We start from the raw sequence: 15,130 nt of genomic DNA, 5'->3' as shown, positions 1-15,130 counted from the left end.
GATTATTCTTACAGCTCAGCCACTTGTGATAAACCATGTTTTTATGTGTATAACTGGACAAGTTGCGTGTAGATGAACCTCTGATTACTTGAATAATAAATGTTTCAAGATTTTAGCTAAGTTGTTGAATGGGTATTCTGGTATCATGATCGAGTGAATAAATGTAGGAACAATTTCATCCCAAAGAACACCACCCATACTGTGGTTTCCAGTGAGTCATTGTTACTTAACCATGACCTCAGAAACATGTGTTCCAGACCTTCCTCTTTATCCAGATGGAGAATACAATCACAGGAAAACGTGAAATTCAGTGGCAGGGTAAATTATTGAAATCATAAGTAAAATATTCTTCAAGAGGTTAGAGCACTTCTACCAAGTTTAGATTCAAACTTGGTCATTGAACTAAAGAAAGGTTATTCACACTTTTCACAATGAGTTTCAGTTGTGAAAATATCAATTCTATGTTTTGAAATGTGTCCATTTGACATTTTCCTGATCATCTGAAAGCAAGGTTAATTGAAATGCAATTTTATCTTAGATGTAACAAAAGCTGAGTGTTTTTTTAAAAAACTTCACATTGTTCTGCAAATGTTTCAGAAGATTTCACATGAATAAAACATGCAAGAATTAGTGATGCAAGTGGGATAATAGATCAAAGTGCATCAAACCTAGCGCAAAACAAAATTAGATGTGGATTCACAACCACAATTTTTGTATCTGGTGACTGCCCAATTTCAACACAGGTTGAGAGTGAAAATCAAATACTTTCTTCCAAGAAACAATGAATAAAAGGACATTAAATCTACACTGATGGCAACTTTATAGCAACTGTTGCAAAACCTGCTTCAGCGTCCACGGAAGTATTTGCCAACCCTCAAGTGACAGACGTATGATTAATAATAAAGTAGTAAAAGTAATTCATGATTAATTAACCTATGTGAACATTTAATAAATCTGCAAACATTCACACACTAGCTGGAGGATGTAGTCTTAAATCAATGTAAAATTGAAACTTGTTTCACAGAATTTTGAGCCTGTGACAACCTGTTAAGGACACAGCCATCGCTGTGTAGTTGTCAAAGAAAGAAAGCCTGGCATTCTTTTAAAAGTCTATTCTCAAGCGATTAAATTAATTGGTCAAATTTATTTTTAAAAAGATTCAGTAATCTTTGTGGCGATTTCTCACAACCCCTTTTTTGTTTCAGTTGGTCCTATAAATAACCAAACTTCCGCCTTTGATTAACCAATACTTTCTCTTATTCACAGCCTGTTTTTTTCCAGGTTCTTTGGCAGTTTACAGTTTCCCTGCTGAAAATATATTTCAAAACAATCCTTGCCCGCAAATCAACCTCCATTCTAAAGTCTGTTCCTATTGAATCCACTCCTGTCGAGTCCAGTCCAATGCAATATCCTATCCAACCTCCTGCCAAATCAATCCAAGTGCAGATGCTCATTCTTTTTGTTTCTTTTTATAAATTTAGCGTATCCAATTTTTTATTCCAATTAAAGGGCAATTTAGCATGGCCAATCCACCTACCCTGCATATCTTTTGGGTTGTGGGGGTGAGACCCACGTAGACACCCACATAGACAGTGACCCAGGGCCGGGACAAACCTGGAACCTCGCCGCCATGAGGCAGCAGTGCTAACCACTGCGCTGCCCACAGATGTTCGTCCTAATGTATTTGTCCCACTGCAGTCGCAACCATCTGCAGACTCCATCCCACTCCAGTCTTTCATAAAATCCATCCTAGTAAGGAATCACACCCCACAGTCCACCCAGTACAATCTCCAACCTGCGGAGAATCTCTCATTTCAGTCAAGCTGAGTACAGTCTCTTCCTGACACCCCAAATTTATCCCATTGGTTAACTGCCTGGCTAATCTATCAAATCAGCAGCCTCACCTCACATAATTCCCACTCCACCACCCCACCCTTGTCAAACCATCTCACTGATGTACCTATCCTTACCCTCACCATGTATCTATTCCACCAGTCTGCTTTACAGCAGTTGTTTTCAAACTATTTTTCCCAGGACCCATTTTTACCAACCGGCCATCCCAGTGGTAGCTCTGAGGCGGCAGGGAGCTGGGGCGGCGGAGGTGAATGCACCGAGTAGCCGGGGTGATGTGCCGAGTAGCCGGGGTGATTCCCCACAGACTGGGTCAGTGTCCAGGCGCGGACCACCATTGGAGCAGCATACAAGACAGCCATTTTGCTCACCACCCACTGACCATCCACCTTGGCCCCTGGTTCTGCAGGTGGCACGGGCATACGGGTGCACCCCACCCCTGCAACCCACCCTCCGCCATATCCCCCCTCCACCCGGCCGCCACCGCCAGCGGGGCTCAGGCAGCCCACTGTAGTCTATATGGGGGCGCCGGGCGGGGGCCGCAGAATCTACCGCTGGCAAGGGCAGCACCAGCCGATGCTACCACTGGCATCAGGACAGGGGTACAAGTGGAGCTATGCCCTGAGGCTTCCCTGCTACCTGGCGCTGCCAGTCCTGGAGGCCTGCTCTGGCCTTGACCAGGGTCTGCACGCTCACGGCCATGGAGCACAGAGTGGACAATCTCTCCATCTTGGAATGCGCCACATCACCCATTGACTGTGCCACCACCTTCTGGGTCTGTGTCACATCAGCCAATGACTGTGCCATCTCCCTCTGGGTCTGGGCCACCTCCCTCTTTATCTGCGCTATGTTGGCCAGTGCCTGGGAAATGCCACCAACGTAGCCAGCACCTGTGCAGAATGCCGCAGGCCTTGGACATAGTGATTGATCCATAGCCAAAACTGTTACCCCAAATGCCTCCATCCTGGATGCCACCCATGCAGTGTTGGCCTGGGTGGCACGCATGGTCGGCTCCACCTTCTGCTCGCAGTTGGACTCCTCCAGCTGTGCCTGCAGGTGCTGGATGCTCGCCGACAACCTCTCATGCAGCCCCTGGCTCTGCGACTGCATCTCCACAATCGATGGGACTGACCATTGTAGAAGCACGTGTCCGTCTAGACGGCAGCTAGTTCCTGGGGCCGGCCTGCCCTCTGACCATCCACCACCCCAGGGGTTCCTACCACCACCTGCTGTATCAGATCAGCTGCATGGTGAGCACCAGGTATTGTCCCAGGAGGCTCTTCACTAAAGTGCCCAACCGAGGTGAGCATCTCTCGGATGGTAAAGGGTGTTGGAGACATCCTTGGACTCAAGCTCTGGGGTGTCCTGCGTCTCTGGCCAAGGACTGCCATCTGAGCTCTCTCATCGTGGGGTGTGGAGGGGGGGGGGGGGGGTTGGCACTGGCTGGTCAGATGGACCCAGCCCATCTCCAGCAGGTCCTGCCATACACAAAACAAGACGCATGATTAGCCCGCGGGCCGGGGTGGGTAGGGGGGTGGTGAGTGTGGGGTGGGGGTGAATGTGGTGTGGGGTGAGTGTGAGGTTGGTGTTGGGGTGAGGGTGGTGTGGGGCTCACGGTGAGGTTGTGTCGGGGTGGTGTTGGGAGGGGTTTGACACGTGTTACGGGGAATCGCAAATCAGCAGGGTCTCATTTCCTCGCCCGCAGCTGAACTCCACCCCAGCGCCCTTCATTTCCTGCAGGGCGCTGACCATGTCCAGGGCCCTCTGCTCTGCCATGGTCAGGGCCGCAGGTCCAGGGTCTCTCTCCAGTTTTCTCCCGCTCCCGGTGGTTGTGAGCGGCCTTTTCCTGGGGGAGGGAGGGGATGGGGCAAACGGAAAACGAGTATTAGACAGTGCAACCGACGCATGTAGCTCAGGGAGTGGATGGCTAATGGCCTCAGTGGCCAGGGCACCCGGCCATGGTGGCTGATGGAACCATCAATTCAGCGAACACGTGTAGTTGGATCTGAACAGAGGCTTTAATACACTTACAATAGAGCCAGCCTATTCGTCGTTGAACTTCAGGTGAACTGGTAGGCTGGCTCTAAGGCACTGATCTTTATACATCGGTCCCAGGGGGAGGAGTCCTGGGCGGAGCCAAGTGAGGAGTCCAGTACAAACTCTCGTGTACTCCCAGAGCAAATCCCCCTGGTGGTCGGGTAGTGCAACTGCACTTACAATGGGTAGATAACGAACATATATACATGGAGTGATATTGGCAACTATATATAGTGTGAATCACATTCACCCCCTGTTAAAAAAATCAAGTCCGGTGGGGGTGATGGCTCAAAGAGTCAGCCTGTCTGGTGGACGAATTGTCCATTTTGATATGCGGAGCACCGGGGTTGCAGTCTCTTTCGGTGGCTGGGCGGGCGTCAAGGTCTGGGGTACGGTTGCCGGCTCCGGGGCGAGTCTTGTCCGAGCCTCATACACCTCCTGGTCGAATGGAGACTGGGGGCGCGGGGGACGGGCTGGTGGGGTGAGCTTGCAGAATCGGGGACGCAAGAGAGCGGCCGCATAGGGAATAGGGAAAGGAGTTCCTCTGTGGGGGTAGATGGGGGGGCTGGATCCAGCGGGTGCCAGGTCCCGGGGGGATACTGTGTCCTGGTGACCGTCCGGGAACTCAACAAATGCATACTGTAGGTTGGAATGAAGCAGGCGCACCTTTTCAACAATGGGGTCGGTTTTGTGCACCCTGACGTGCTTCCTTAGGAAAACCGGGCCTGGCGTCCTCAGCCACGCCGGAAGTGAGACCCCTGTGGTAGTGCCCCTGGAAAAAATAAAGAGCCGCTCGTGGGGGGGTTTGGTTTGTAGCTGTACACAGGAGGGATCTAATTGCATGGAGCGCGTCAGGGAGGACTTCCTGCCATTGGGAAACTTGGAGCTTCCTGGACCTGAGGGTCAGTAGGACGGTCTTCCAGATCGTCGTGTTCTCCCTCTCCACCTGTCCGTTCCCCCTGGGGTTGTAACTGGTAGTCCTGCTCGAGGCAATGCCCTTGTCGAGCAGGTACTCATAAAGGACGCACCCCGGTCGCTGTGCACGTAGCTGGGGAAACCAAACAGGGTGAAGACACTATGCAGGGCCCTAATGACTGTGTGGGAGGTCATATCGGGGCATGGGATGGCGAAGGGGAATCGGGAGAACTCGTCAATAATGTTAAGGAAGTAAATGTTTTTGTTAGTGGAGGGGAGTGGCCCTTTGAAATCGATCGCAAGGCGTTCAAAGAGCCTAGAAGCCTTGACCAGGTGGGCCCTGTCTGGTCTATAGAAGTGCGGTTTGCACTCCGCACAGATCGGGCAGTCCCTGGTGACCGCTTTTACCTCCTCGTTGGAGAAAGGCAGGTTTCGGGCTCTGATGTAGTGGGAAAGCCGGGTGAGACCTGGGTGGCAGAGGTCATCGTGGATGGCTTTTAGGCGGCTGATTTGCGCGCTGGCGCATGTCCCGCGGGATAGGGCATCCAAGGGCTCGTTGAGCTTCGCTGGTCGATATTTGATATCGTAATTGTAGGTGGAGAGTTCAATCCTCCACCGAAGAATTTTGACATTTTTAATTTTGCCCCTTTGCAAGTTGTCGAACATGAAGGCGACCGACCGTTGGTCGGTAATGAGGGTGAACCTCCTACCTGCGAGGTAGTGCCTCCAGTGTCGGACAGCCTCCACGATGGCTTGTGCTTCCTTCTCGACTGAGGAGTGTCGGAGTTCTGAAGCAGATAGGGTACGGGAGAAAAATGCAACGGGTCTCCCTGCCTGATTTAAAGTGGCTGCTAGCACTACCTTTGAGGCGTCGCTCTCAACCTGAAAGGGAGTGGATTCATCCACCGCCCGCATGGCTGCTTTGGCGATGTCGTCCCTGATGCAGCTGAATGCTTGGCGCGCCTCAGCAGACAGGGGAAATAGTGTGGCCTTGAAGAGTGGGCGGGCTTTGTCCGCATATTGGGGGACCCACTGGGCGTAGTACGAAAAGAGCCCCAAGCACCGTTTGAGGGCCTTGGGGGAGGGGGAGTTCTAAGAGCATGCAGTCCGGGTCTGGGCCCAGGACTCCGTTCTCCACGACGTAGCCGAGGATGGCTAGTCTGATTGTGCGGAACATGCATTTCTCCTTGTTACATGTAAGGTTTAAGTTTTGGGCCGTCTGGAGAAAACGGTGGAGGTTGACGTTGTGGTCCTGCTGGTCATGGCCGCAGATGGTAACATTATCCAGATACGGAAATGTGGCCCGCAGCCCGTACTGGTCTACCATTCGGTCCATTGCTCGTTGGAACACCAAAACCCCGTTAGTGACGCCGAAGGGAACCCAGAGAAAATGGAAGAGGCGGCGATCGGCCTCGAACGCCGTGTAGTGGCAGTCCTCCGGGCGGATTGGGAGCTGGTGGTATGCAGACTTCAGATCCACCGTGGAAAATACCCGATATTGGACGATCTGGTTTACCATGTCTGCGATTCTGGGGAGGGGATACGCGTCTAGGAGCGTAAAGCGATTGATGGTCTGGCTATAATCGACGACCATGCGGAATTTTCCCCCGGTCTTGACGACCACCACCTGAGCTCTCCAGGGACTGTTACTGGCCTCTATGATCCCCTCACTGAGCAGCCTTCGGACCTCCATTCTGATAAATACCCTATCCTGCAGGCTGTACCGCCTGCTGCGGGTGGCTAATGGTTTGCAATCCGGAGTGAGGTTGGCGAAGAGAGGAGGGGGGGCGATGCGCAGCGTGGCGAGGCTGCAGATAGTGAGTGGGGGCAGGGGCCCGCCGAAGCTGAGGGTGAGACTCTTGAGATTACATTGGAAATCCAAGCCTAAGAGGAGTGGCGCGCAGAGGTCGGGCAAGACATACAGTTTAAATTTGGAATAGCTAGCGCCTCGAATCATTAGCGTCGCTGTAGTGCGGCCTTGGATTTGGATGGAATGGGAGCCCGAAGCGAGGGCGATAGTTTGGTTGACGGGATAAATAGGGAGGGAACAGCGTCTTACCAGCTCTGGGTGTATGAAGCTCTCTGTGCTCCCGGAGTCGAAGAGGCACGACATGTTGTACCCATTGATCTGGACCTCCGTCATCGAATTTCTCAGATGCTTGGGGCGAGATTGGTCGAGGGTGACCGTGTTGAGTTGCAGGCCGCGTGGTGGGTGCCCGGGGGAGTCGAATTCTTCCGATCGGGCGTCCTGTCGAGTAGATGCCGCTGCGTTCTGGCGAGCTTGATGCAGGAACACTGCGCTGAGTTGCGGGCCATGTGGTGACTCCCCGGGGAGGTCATACTCCTCCGATGAGCTGTTTGAGTCTGGGGATGCAGCTAGGGCCCGTGCATCGCACGTGGAGGGTGGTGATGAAGATGGCGTCCAAGATGGCGGCCCCCATGAATCGCACGTGGCCAGCCGCATGGTGGAGGTTTGCCAAGATGGCGGCCCCCATGGATCGCATGTGGCGGGAGGGGGCGGAGCCTGAGCATAGGCCGCATCGTTTCGGGCCCCGCGGGCCTGCTGGTGCTGGGGGCGATGTTTTTGGACTGTTGGGGTGTTGAGGGTTGGGGCCTTCTGCCGAGGCACACTTTAGCATAGTGGCCTTTCTTCCCGCAGCTTCTGCAGGTCGCGGATCGGGCTGAGCAGTGCTGCCGCGGGTGCTGGCTTTGTCCACAGAAGTGGCAGGCTGGAGCAGTTGTATAACTGGTTTGGCGAGCTGTGTAGCTGGCTGGGGGAGCTGAGTAATTAGCTGGAGCAGCTGGATAGTTTGAATAGTTGACTGGGACAGTAGGACCGGCTGTGGCAGCGCGATAGCTGGGGGGCCTTGCGGCACAGGCTTGGGGGGTCCTCAGGTCGGGGGCCCATGCGGGGTTAGCGGGGGAAACGAGTTGAGGCTGCGGAAGGAATCTTCCATCGTGATAGCAGCCTCTACGGTAGTCTCTAAGCCCTGGGCCCCATTTTCTAATAGTCTCTGGCGTACATAGCTAGATCGATTGCCCGCTACAAAAACATCCCGCACAACAAGCTCCCTATGTTCGGCCGCGGTTACGGCCTGGTAATTGCAGTCATTTGAGAGATTGTTCAACTCGCGTGTGAATTCAGCTAAAGTTTCAGTAGACCGTTGTCGGCGAGTCGTGAACACATGGCGGGCAAAGACCTCGTTCATGGGCCTAATATACATTTTGTCCAAAATCGCCAGCGCAGCGGTGTAGGAACCGGCTGGATTTAATTGTGTAGAAATTCTGTGGCTTACCCTCGCATGCAGTAGGCTGAGCTTTTGTTCCTCCGTAGTTTCAGCGGTGCTGATTTCGGCCAGGTAGGCCTTAAAACATTTCAGCCAGTGGCAGAAGGTTTCTTTCGCCTCTGCATCCTGCGGATTGAGTTCTAGACGTCCTGGTTTTAGAGCGGATTCCATGTTTTACTTCGGCAGCTTCTTTCTTTTTTTTAAAATTTAGATTAGCCAATTATTTTTTCCAATTAAGGGGCAATTTAGCGTGGCCAATCCACCTACTCTGCACATTTTTGGGTTGTGGGGGCGAAACCCACGCAGACACGGGGAGAACGTGTAAACTCCACATGGACAGTGACCCAGAGCCGGGATCGAACCTGGGACCTCAGCGCCGTGAGGCGGTTGTGCTAACCACTAGGCCACCGTGCTACCCTTCTTCGGCAGCTTCGTAAGTGTATTAAATTGATGGAACCATCAATTCAGCGAACACGTGTAGTTGGATCTGAACAGAGGCTTTAATACACTTACAATAGAGCCAGCCTATTCGTCGTTGAACTTCAGGTGAACTGGCAGGCTGGCTCTAAGGCACTGATCTTTATACATTGGTCCCAGGGGGAGGAGTCCTGGGCGGAGCCAAGGGAAGAGCCCAGTACAAACTCTCGCGTACTCCCAGAGCGACTCCCCTTGGTGGTCGGATAGTGCAACTACACTTACAATGGGTAGATAACGAACATATATACATGGAGTGATATTGGCAACTATGTATAGTGTGAATCACATTCACCACAGTGGCCAATATGGGTACCAGGATATGGTGCAGGGTGGGGTTCGGCTGCCCTCCAAGTTGTGGGAGTTACAGGTGTGTGGGACGGGTTTGTGCCAGGGGCACAGTGTTGCCTACCCACCCTGGCTGCCTTGAGGAGGTTGTGCATTTCTTTCTGGCACTGCTGACCAGTCTGGACAGTGCTACTGGTAGTGCTGACTGCCTCTGCCACCTGCGCCCAGGCATGGCGAATGGTGGAGGCTGGCAGCCTCCTTCCCAGGCCGGAGTACAGGGTGATCTGCCTCTCATCCACCGGGTCTCCAGCTCAGCGTCGGTATAGCGTGGTGCCTCGCATCTTGCTGCCATCTTGCGGGCTGGGTTGGTGTGTATGGGGAGTGCAGTGTGGCTGCAGTTTGTCACCCTCCTGAGCGTCAATCGTGGAATCAGCAAATCTGGCATCGTTTCTCATTGGAATCGATTGTGTTCTACATGGCGCTGATGCGAGCTCCCCAGCAGTAGCTGAATCGGTCCAAGTGCGGCACTAGTTTTGCTTTTGTGGAACTTCACGAATCCTGCACTGGCATCAACACTTAGTCTCAGGAATGGAGAATCCAGCCCCGGCGGGATTCTCCCCTACCCGGCGAGGTGGGGGGTCCTGGCGGGACCGAGTTGCATGAACCACTCCAGCGTCGGGCCGCCCTAATGTGCGGAATCCTCCGCACCTTCAGAGGCTAGGCCCGCCCCGGAGTAGTTTGTGCCCCATCGGCTGGTGGGAAGGGGGCTTGGCACCGCGCCAATCGCCACCGAAGGGTCTCCGGCAGCCAGCGCATGCGCAGGAGCACCAGCGTGTGCTGGCATCAATCCCGCGCATGCGCAGAGGGATTCGCTTCCGCACCGGGAATGACGGACCGGTACAGACTCCGGTGCGGAAGGATAGAGTGCCCCCACGGCACAGGCCCGCCGGCGGATCTGTGGGCCCTGATCGCGGGCAGGCCACCATGGGGACACCTCCAGGGCCAGATACCCCCCAAGATCCCCAGAGGCTGCCCGCACCGCCACGTCCCACCGGTAAGGGATCTACTCTAATTTACGGCGGCGGGACTTGGCAAAGAACGTGCGGGACTTCGGCCCATCGCGTGCCTGAGAATTCGGGGAGCCCCGGGGCCCATTGAGTCGCGCCGGTCCCCACCATTCCCCGAGGCGGGCAGTGCGACTGACGCCGGGCCGATTTTTGGGGGGGGGTGGGAGAATTTGGAGGACGGCGAGGGCGGGATTCATGCCGACCCCCGGCAATTCTCCGACCGGCGTGGGGTCGGAGAATCCCGCCCCAGGTGTCACTGTCTTTCCCCCAGGGAATCAGTCATTCAATCAATCAGTTGGCAGGAGTTTCCAAAAGGTAGGATCGGTCCTTGGATGCTAGTTTGCGAGTATTCCATTCTCAATCTCCTTTACTGGGCCTTGCCTTGCCAAAGCGGGTTCTCAAAGATTGTGACCCATGTGTTTCAAAGATAGTAATCTCCTAAAAGAGTTGTCGGGATGAGAAAACACTTTTCTATTCCAGAATCAATCTATCACTTTCTGAAACCTATGCTCTGCTTGCTTCTGCTCAATCGTCATTTTTCTTTTGTTTAAAATCACTCAGTCATTTAATAGTGGGTATTATGATTTGAACAATTACCGAGTTGTATTTTAGAACTCAACTACTGTATTTGCTAAAGACAATCGATCTGACTAGCTTGTTGCAGGGCTAGTTGGAACTTCCTAAATTTTGTATTGAAAATTGATTTTACCAGTAGACACTAAAGTTGACAAATAAAGTTTCAAATAACTTTACCAATATCGCAGTCTGGAATCTCTGTTATTTGGGAACTAAGAAGGGATAACTCATATCTAGGGCTCCGAATAGTCACAGAGATCCATCAACTGTAAAAGAATAAGATAATTGAAGTAAACAAGGTACAGTACAAACATAATAACATGGGTAACGCGGTGGCATAGTGGTTAGCACTGCTACCTCACAACACCAGGGATCGTGTGAAATTCAGACCTTGGGTGACTGTGTGGAGCTTGCAAATTTCCACCATGTCTGTGTGGGTTTCCTCCAGGTGCTCTGGTTTCCTCCCACAGTCTAAAGATGTGCAGGTTAGGTGGATTGGCCATACTAAATTGTCCTTCGGTGTCCAGGGGTGTGCGGGTTAGGTGGAGTTACGGCATTGCAGGGACAGAGCACAGATTGGATTGGATTGGATTTGTTTATTGTCACGTGTACCGAGGTACAGTGAAAAGTATTTTTCTGCAAGCAGCTCAACAGATCATTCAGTACATGGGAAGAAAAGGGAATTAAACAAAATTCAAGAAATTACATAATAGGGCAACACAAGATATACAATGTAACTACATAAGCATTGGCATTGGATGAAGCATACAGGGTGTCGTGTTAATGAGGTCAGTCAATAAGAGGGTCATTTAGGAGTCTGGGGAAGAAGCTGTTTTTGAGTCTGTTCGTGCGTGTTCTCAGACTTCTGTATCTCCTGCCCAATGGAAGAAGTTGGAAAAGTGAGTAAGCCGGGTGGGAGGGATCCTTGATTATGCTGCCCGCTGTCTGAGGACAGCAGGAGGTGTAGATGGAGTCCATGGCTGGGAGGCTGGTTTGTGTGATGGACTGGCGGTATTCACGACTCTCTGAAGTTCCTTGCGGTCCTGGGCCGAGCAGTTGCTATACCAGGCTGTGATGCAGCCCGATAGGATGCTTTCTATGGTGCATCTGTAAAAGTTGGTAAAGGTGAATGTGGACATGCCGAATATCCTTTGTTTCCTGAGGAAGTATAGGCGCTGTTGTGCTTTCTTGGTGATAGCGTCAACGTGAGTGGACCAGGACAGATTTTTGGTGATGTGTACCCCTAGGAATCTGAAACTGCTAACCATCTCCACCTCGGCCCCATTGATGCTGACAGGGGTGTGTACAGTACTTTGCTTCCTGAAGTCAATGACCAGCTCTTTAGTTTTGCTGGCATTGAGGGAGAGATTGTTGTCATTACACCACTCCACTAGGTTCTCTATCTCCCATCTGTATTCTGACTCGTCGTTATTCGAGATCCGGCCCACTATGGTCGTATCGTCAGCAAACTTGTAGATGGAGTTGGAACCACGTTTTGCCACGCAGTCGTGTGTGTACAGGGAGTAGAGTAGGGGGCTAATTACGCAGCCTTGCGGGGCACCGGTATTGAGGACTATTGTGGAGGAGGTGTTGGTGTTCATTCTTACTGATTGTGGTCTGTTGGTCAGAAAATCGGGGATCCAGTTGCAGAGTGGAGAGCCAAGTCCTAGGTTTTGGAGCTTTGATATGAGCTTGGCTGGGATTATGGTGTTGAAGGCGGAGCTGTAGTCAATAAATAGGAGTCTGATGTAGGAGTCCTTGTTTTCAAGATGAGTGTAGGGATGAGTGTAGGGCCAGGGAAATGGCGTCTGATGTGGACCGGTTGCGACGGTATGCGAATTGAAGTGGGTCAAGGCTGTTAGGGTGCTCTTTCAGAGGGTTGTTTCCGACTTGATGGGTCAAATGGTGTTTCTCTGTACTATATTCTATGTATAAGGGACGGCACGGCGGCACAATGGTTAGCACTGCTACCTCACAGCGCCATTCTAGCCTTGGGTCACTGTGCGTGTGGAGTTTGCACTTCCTCCCCATGTCTGCCTGAGTTCCTCCGGGTGCTCTGGTTTCCTCCCACAGTCCAAAAATGTGCAGATTGGGAGGATTGACCATGCTAAAATTTCTCCGAGTGTCCAAAATGTAAGGTGGGGTTACTGGGTTTTGGCAATAGAGTGGAGGCTCTTTCAGAGGGTCGGTACAGACCTGATGAGCCGAATGGCCTTCTTCTGCATTGCAATGATTATATACTGTTAGGGGCAGCACGGTGGCACAGTGGTTAGCATTGCTGCCTATGGCGCTGAGGACCCAGGTTCGAATCCCGGCCCTGGGTCACTGTCTGTGTGGAGTTTGCACATTCTCCCCGTGTCTGCGTGGGTTTCGCCCCCACAACCCAAAGATGTGCAGGTTAGGTGGATTGGCCATGCTAAATTGCCCCTTAATTGGAAAATAAAAAATAAAAATAAAAATAATGATTATATACTGTTCTATGAATTCATGAATACATATGCATGAGAGTTATGATAAACTTAAACACTGGTTTGGCCTCAGCTGGAATATTGTGACCAATTCTAGGAACCACATGTAGAGTAAAGCATTAACATCATTGGCATACATGATGGTCATGTAATAATGATATCAGATCACATGACTGAGGTCCAAATGTGTCAATGCTTGTTGTAAATGCCATAACTTCCCAGCGCCCCAGGTAGGATTTGCGGGGTACCCCGAAGATGCACTGGAAAATCCCTCTCCAAAGTCCCCAGGTAAGTACTTGCATAGCAATTGTCCAAAAGCGATATTTTTCCCTGGACAATTGCGCTGCGCTGGGAATTATCCGACAAAATGATTTAAATCGCTAACTTTGGATGATTCTGGACTTCCGGTGTCGACCATGGAGTGAGTGGTAACACACAGGGCGGCTCCTGCTTGAAGGCCAGTAGAAGCGTACCTGCGACTGGGAGGGGAATAGCGTCCCCCCGTACGTCCCCCACCCTATCCCCCCCACATCAGTCCCACATCCAATCACCCCCTCGTCAGTCCCCCACCCCATCCCTGTCAGTCCCCCACCCCACCTCCCCTTCAGTCTCCCACCCCATCACCCCATGTCACCTCCCCACCCCATCGCCCCCCAAACCGTCAGTCCCCATCAGCCCTCCCGACCTCAGTCCCCCACACCACCTACCCACGTCAATTCTCCATAGCACCCCTAATGTCACAGCCCCCCACGTCAGTTCGCCACCCCAACCCCAAAGTGAGTCTCCCACACATCCCCAACCCCCTCATCAGTCATCTAACTTCAGTCCCTCACGCCCATCCAACCCCAGTCCCCCATTCCCCCTCTAATGCCAGTCCACCACACCCCCTTCAAAATTAGTTGTCCACATCAGTCCCCTCCACATCAGTCCCCCACACTTACCCCAATGTTAGTTCCCAAAGCCCGCTCAAAGTCAGTCATCCAAAGTCCCCACAACATCAGTCCCCCAAACACCCGCACAATGTCGGTCATCCACCAAGCCCGTTATGTCGGTCCTCCACGCACAGCCCCATTATCAGTCCCCCACAGCCATCCCCACGTCAGTCCCCCACAGCACTTCCCCACGTCAATCCCCCACAGCACCTCTAAGGTCAGTACCCTACAGCACCCACCAGTCCCCGACACCCCCTCCATCGTCGGTCCCATACAGCTCCCCATCCGTTAGTCCCCTATAGCACTCCCCACATCCGTTCCCCACAGCCTCCCCTCACGTCAGTCTAGCACTGCCCCCCAAGTCAGTCCCTCACAGACCCCCCCCCACATCAATCCCCCACCCCCAATGTCAGTGCCCACACATCCCCAACCCATACGCCATCACCTAACTTCAGTTCCCACACTCTCTCCAATATCGGTCCCCCACAACAGGCGCCCCATGTCAGTCCTCCACACTCCCGTTAGTCCGTGTAGCCCCTCCAACATCAGTCATCCACAGTCCCCATTTCAGTCCTCTAAATACCCCCACAATGTGAGTCCCCCACACAGCTCCATTGTCAGTCTCTCATACCCACCAACATCAGTCACCCACGTCCTTTCTAACACTAGTCCCTCACCCTCCCACGTCAGTCCCCCACAGGTCTGCATGGTAGCACAGTGGGTAGCACTGTCGCTTCACAGCACCAGGGTCCCAATTTCAATTCTCGCTTGGGCCACTGGCTGTGTGGAGTCTGCACGTTCTCCCCGTGTCTACGTGGGTTTCCTCCGGGTGCTCCGGTTTCCTCCCACAAGTCCCGAAAGTCTTGCTGTTAGGTAATTTGGACATTCTGAATTCTCCCTCTGTGTAACCGAACAGTAGTGGCGGTGAGGAGATTTTCACAGTAACTTCATTACAGTGTTAATGTAAGCCTACTGGTGACACTCAGAAAGATTCGTATTACTCCCACGTCAGTCCCCCACATGATCCCACCCCCAAATCATTAAAGCCACCCTTTCCGTCGCCTGTCAGTTTTACACGTATTTACTTTACGGCGGCGAGTGCAGTTAAAAAAAACCAGGGGCATCCGTCTTCAGCTGCGCTGCCTGGATCTCGTCCAACTTGGGTCAAGAAGGTCGAGCGAGATAGTCACGGAAGAAATTCGGCGCGGGTCAATGCATAGAGAGTGGCAATTCGG

The sequence above is a fragment of the Scyliorhinus canicula genome, chromosome 11 (assembly GCF_902713615.1).
Source record: "Scyliorhinus canicula chromosome 11, sScyCan1.1, whole genome shotgun sequence".
NCBI lineage: Eukaryota > Metazoa > Chordata > Chondrichthyes > Carcharhiniformes > Scyliorhinidae > Scyliorhinus > Scyliorhinus canicula.
The sequence above is the reverse complement of the archived record's forward strand: the minus strand, read 5'-3'. Positions refer to the sequence as shown.